Below are 6,779 nucleotides of genomic sequence, written 5' to 3'. Positions count from 1 at the left end.
TGTTACAAATAATATAATAATGTAACGATTTATATTTTCAAAAGACAATGAAAAATTGTGAAATTGACCCATATATCATAGTAAAATGACATAAAACTGCTCCAATTATTATAATCGTATATTTTTAAGACATACCCAATAAAATAATCCACATATTAGATGGTTTTATTTAATTTTAAAAAAATCTACATAATAGTATACAATCATATAATACTCTTAGAAATATTACATGATTCTAAATATAAAATGATGTGATTTAATCATAAAGTATGTTCTATAATTTAAAATAAAAACTATATAACTATATAATAAATCATAAATTAATATTAACGATTATATATTATAAAACATAAATTTATATAAATAAGTTTTATAAAAATAAATAAAATTTTAATTATAAATAATATAAATAAATATAAAAACCATAGGGTGTAATTCAATTGCCTATCACTTTGTAAGGTAACTTAGTTATAAAATAATATATAAAATTTAAAATTTAAAATTCAAATCCTATAACCTAACGGAAAAAATTATAAATAAAAGAAATAATCTATTTTACCATTCTTTGATGGTAACATCCAAATATAGCGATAAAGTGTTCCAGGGAGGAACGGAGGGTGCGTGGGTATATATATATATATATAAAAGAGACATTGAATTTGATTCATGTTTCTTGAGGAAATCCTTAAAACATCTATGCATCTTGTGTTATGATGGAGGCTGCATATGATCTTTCATCCTGCCATAGATTTGTGAGTCTTATCTATGCATCTCGTGTTATGATGGAGGCTGCATATAATCTTTCATCATGCAACAGATTTTGAAGTCCTATCCGATTTCATTTATGGGATCATGAATGCTATTATACCACATATCATTCAAATATAATTTATTGTGTCCCATGATAATGTAAAAAACAACATGATAGTTACCCCTCGCTGGTACTAAAGACAAATTAGATACCAATCCAAAGTAAATATGGTAGAGTGTATATATACTTTTCCCATAAAAAACAACATGATAGTTATCCGTCCTTGCTACTAAAGACAAATTAGATGCCATTCCAAAATAGATATGGTGGAGAGTATATATACTTTTCCCATCAGAAACAACAGGCTAGTTATCCGTCCTTGATACTAATGACAAATTAGATACCATTCCAAAGTAGAGATGGTGGAGAGTAGATATACTTTTCCCATGAGAGACGACAATTCTGAATAAAAATACAACATTCGAGGCAGACATGGAATGTACAACCAAATTTCGTTCGTTTTTCTTTTATTAAGCCTGAGAGTGATGATATTTCAGAATGACCAGTGGAAAAATGAATTTCATTGTTTTTATTGTTGGTTTCATACTAAGTGGAAAAGAGAACTATCTAGAATAGTCAAGGAAGATTGAGTATACATTGATCTTCAATGATTTTTGTGATGTCATTTATGATAACCATATTAAATTTATGAAAATGACAATAAATATTTAGAAACATTAATTTTTTATTGCTACTTTCATAAGTGAAGATGTGAGTCATCATATTAGATCTATTAAAAAAAATTGGAGCCATTTGAAGTCATTTGAAGACGTTGAAATATGTATATGATTTATATTCAAATTTCAAAAATAGACCTAATTCATCTTTTGATGAAGCTCTTCATCCTTGAAATGAGAGATAATGATATCATGGCTTTATCTTCCGAAATTAAATACATCATGCATAATGTTGATGCTATTGGTGTGAATATAGACATTTCTCTCATGAACTTCATTGAGGCTCTCTACCCCACATGTTCTCACTATCTTGAGTCACTTCAAGCTAGTTTACAACTAAGATATCTTGATTTAATTAACTCCTTGTTGGAGAAAATTGTAGAATGTGAGAAGGATTAATCAAAGAAGACACCTCAATTCACTAGATGAATTGTTTGCCTTGCTCAAAAATGAAAGAATCAATCACATGATTCCACTAGAGGAGATTGGAGTAAGAAGTGATGCAAAAAGAAGAATTTTAGAAATATTGGGTAGGAAAATCAAAGCCAGAAGTCTAATTTTTAGTATGTTCATTGAAGTAAGAATTGATATTAAGAAAAAACATGTAGAATCTCATGAGATAAGATTAAAGACAAGTAGGAACACGAGGAAGACAAAGGTAAAGCCCCTAAATCAACTCATTTGGTTTATTTCTCATTAAAATATTGTCATAAACAAATATTTGTTGAAAACTTAGTTTAAGTCTTAGAGAGATGCCCTATTGCCTAACATTGGGGCTACTTGCCACGTGAATTTCTAGAGATATTTTCTGAAAAATTGAATGATAATGTAAATGATGAAGTGTGTTTTATAAATAAATCCAATTTCCAACTTGCAATATTTGGAACTATCATGCTCAAATTACTTGGATTCTCATATTTTATGTCTTTATGATCTGAGTTGAAAAAATCTTAGGTCTCTTGTTCACAATTGACAACAAGCCCATTCCATTTACATATGTCGATGGAAATTTTGAAATGAGGAGGAACATAGTCTTCATAATGAGATGGGATGATGACAAATTGTTGAAATTGGAGGGGACATAATTATACACATGTTTCTCACTCTACAAAAAGTACATTGTCTTCTGGTATTTTGTGGCATACTTGATTTGTCTTGCAATCAGAATCACGATGTCTGAAATTGACAAGCTAAGAGCGCGGCTAGGCCATCCTATTTTCGAATGACTTAAACATGTATAACACATAATGGACCTCTCCTCTATACTTCTAATTGACCATCTTGAATTTTTTCTATATATTAAACCTCAAAATTATGTGGAAAAACGCACCATCCATCCATCCATCTATGAAATATCATGGATTTCTGTTTGATTGACTTTATACTTTGAAACCTTGGCATGGAATTCCGGAGGTTGGAGGGATCCTATAATGTAACATAGGCGACCTGGTGTTGTAACAACTACAACCACCCTCCAAAATTTTCTCTTAGCCTCATTTTGGAGCCTCCCTTCCAACCTTCATAGCATCTTGCCTTGCTTCATCAATTTCACAAGCTTCAGTGTCTTTCTTCCACAAAGGCAACCTGTCAATCACAACTTGATCCATTCCCCTCACAGGTTGCTCACCCAGACTTGGTCTAGCTGTAGGCTAAGCAGCTTCCCCAAGAAAACTAAGCATTTCTATAGGACAACTAGCCTTCCCTCTAGAAATTAAAGAATTCTGTTTCACAACCCACTGGGCTTCAGGATTGTGCAATCTTGCCAGCCAACCCTCCTAGTAGGATTTGTGCAAATTTTCCCAACAGCAGGTTGTTCAACCCATAATTTGCGCAAATCTCAACAACAATCAGTTGCTCGGCCCAGAAACTGTGCAAATCTCCTGGCCAGCTAGCCCATCTCCCAGCCAGAAATTCCCATTTCTCTCCAGCTATCGAGCAATCTCTTGCATGTGTAGTTGAGTTGATCAGTTCCCTTCGGGACTGAGCAAAACAGATTTGCATGCATGGGCTAATTCTCCCAAAGCAGCATGCAAAGGCATTCCTTGTTTCAAGGATCCATGTTTAACAGTTGGAGGTTACATGCAAGGAGTGATTTAGAAACCTCCCACCAAGTGTCACTTTGCCTAGATTTGTGGCATCTGCGTCACAACCTCGATGTTATCAAAACTCATCAGCTAGATGTTGTAGAGCTCATTCCTCACATCAACCTTGTAGCTCTAACATCCCACATCACATCTAGGAGAAGTTGACATATTCAGCTCAACTGTTTTGGGGTAAGCCCGCTTCCCATGCCTTGTGCTGTGTTTCTGTTGCTTTTTGTGTTTTCCCTTGTGTGAATACTATTTGCTTGATTTCATTGAACACTCACTATCGTTTACATATATACTAGCTTGCCCTAACTATGTTTTAGTTTTTGTTGCTATCTCACTGTTGTCTCATGCATGAAACTATTTTGCACAGACGTTCCCCCAACTGGCGAATTGCCTCACCCACATGCATGTTGATCTGTTTGTTGAATCTTTCATTCATGTTTTGCATGCACTATCAATCACTTCTTCTATCACTTAATGTCTCCATACATTTACTATCTTAGTTTCTTTCAGTTTCCCTTCGGCGAGTCGGGCCAACCTTGGCCCAGACTCTGCCTCCACCAAGGCTGCATTGCACAATCTAGGGAAGGAAGGCTCACCTTCCTCTCTAGATTTGCGCATTCCTTCCCAGCACTAGCCTCCATGACTATTTTGTGAATTTCTAGAGGGCAGTAGCTGCTTGGCCCAAGAAATTGCGCAAATCTATCCATGAGGAAATAGTCCTTCCCAGCTAGAAATGTGCAATCCCAGCAGTTAGTAGCCAGACTGGACTATGAATTTCCAGTAGTCAGCCAGTCTTCGAGTAGCCCAAACTATGCCTTAAGAAGTCTTGGGAGTCGGTCTCCTGACCTCCTGACCGAAATTGCAAAACCTTCATGATCATTTACCCATGTATATTGCAAGTCAATTCTCATGTTCATTTTGGTTTTCGACTGACGAATTACTTGCTATGAGTGTTTCCATGTCTCCTAGTATCACAAGCATTCATTTTCCTCCCAAAAATACAGCTACAATGGTTTCTAGGAGAGAAGAGACGAAGACACCATTCAGAGTACGATTGGGGATTCAGTCGATCAAGTGTTTATGAGCTTGCCTACTCACAAAGACATCAAGTTGTTTGTAGATAAGGACATCAAGCAGCATCATCATAGCAAGCAACATCATGAACAACAACTGAAGGTAGCATACCGAATGCAGCGAACCTAGTGAATGAAAGAGGAAGGTTGTTGACAACATAGAGGTAGAACAAAGTTGCAAGATAAAACAGATCCACTGATAATGAAGGAAACTTTGGAGACTCAGGCTATGAGGTGACGACATGACATGAAAGTCACACGAATATAGAGAATGAAATGAAGAAGGAGTTGCATGTACTGAAGTAGCAACTCAAGGAAGAAAATGAAGTTGCACAGACAAACGAATGAGTTGCGACAGGATCAGGAATAGTAGTGGGCACAACATGCACTCACGAATGAAACTGTGCCTGTACAAGTTAAAGATCCATCCCAGCAGCTAACACGAAGTAGACATTGTGAGCAGTGTTGTTGATCACATGCAAGGGATTCAGTAGCATGCATGTCATTGTGCACACGCATGCAACCCAACCCATTCATCATAGTTACCAAGGTGAAGACAAGAAGCAAGTCCAACTGGAGCTGAACATGTACTTCGGCAAGTTGATGCCCATGACCACCAACACACCCTTGAAGATCGGCACAGACATTATGCATTAGTGTTTTTTCAGTTTAGTCGTACCCAAGAAGACCATGCACATGTTAGCAAACGAGTTGGATGAAGGGGCCGAACTAATGCACTGGTTGCAACAGAGGAAAGAGTTCTCTTCAGCAAGATGTCACTATGAGGTGCATGCACGCCATCACAGACGACCAAGCTTGGCATCATCTCACCACCTTCACCATCACAAGCATGTCAAAGAGTTGGTCTCACCACAATGGACCGAATGTTAGTGATGTCTTGAAAGACTTTCTCAATCCACGTTGTCTCACATGAGTAAATGTGCATTATAATGTTGATTCATGTCAAGTGTAGGACAAGTGTCAATAGTGGATGTAACAGTCATAGAGTAGGTGAAGAGTCATGAGGGTAGTTGAATGGTCACAAAGGGGAATGTCAAGGGACACCCCACCCTTTGCTATAAATAGTCCCTCATAACTCATTGTACTGGCTTTTGGTCAGCCAAGCTTCTACTAAGACTATCTTAAAGCAGTCTTGGACAATATTGTAATGTGCCTTGGATTCTCCACTGCACGAAGCTAGTACATCTCTTTGGGGGAGCAGGTGGATGTGGCTGTAATGTTCCACTGTTGGGGCTAGCAGGTTTACATGGATGTATTGTATGATTGTGACTTACACTTCTTTATATAATAAGAGCCAGCAAATTTTCATGCATATGTTGTTATTGTAGTTGGACTGCTCTAGTTTCTTTAATGATAAATGTTGTTTAACTTGCGTATTTGTGTATGAACTGATTCACATGCCATTATATGAATTTTGTTGTTAATGCATTGCATTTTTTGTTAATTTTGTCACTGTCCATGTTGACTACTCTACCAAACATCAGACAGACCTTTCACTTGAACCTTGCCATAACAACCATTGCACTCGTCTCGAACTGATCCGTGAGTGGTGTACCTGTTATCTTAACTTGTATGATGTGACTGCCGCATGCGAGTGGACTGCTTCACTAGAAGATGTGCATATCGTTTTGTGTTGTGTGTTCCTAGCCGAGTTTGGACTGATCTGTTTCAACCTGGAACTCACCTTCACCTCCTTCCCCCTTCGAAGTGTTGGAACCTTTCGTACACCTTCCTTGACACACTACATCAGTCACACCCTTGTTGCTGATAGAGTTATCTTACGTGCCTCTGTGCAACATCCCGGTCAAGGCGTTACCTTACGACCGACTGTTGGGAATCCTACAACAAACGGTCTATGGTCTAATTAGAACTTCTTACTAGGGAGATCTCCTTGACATGTTGGCGGGTCTATCACCATCAACACCTGGCAGACATGGTATTTGAGCTTCTTGGCCCCCAGGCTTTTCCAAAACACCATCAAAGGGTTCACGTTGGGATTATCATCATTATTTACTAGAACAGATGCGGATTCCATGCTATCCCACACCCCTAACACTATTATCTGCTTCCTGTCCATAGACTCATAGAAGGAGGACGATAATAT

The sequence above is a fragment of the Pinus tabuliformis genome, chromosome X, assembly GCF_031772625.1.
Source record: "Pinus tabuliformis cultivar Carrire ecotype Pingquan chromosome X, CPIR1, whole genome shotgun sequence".
NCBI classification, from domain to species: domain Eukaryota; kingdom Viridiplantae; phylum Streptophyta; class Pinopsida; order Pinales; family Pinaceae; genus Pinus; species Pinus tabuliformis.
The sequence above is the reverse complement of the archived record's forward strand: the minus strand, read 5'-3'. Positions refer to the sequence as shown.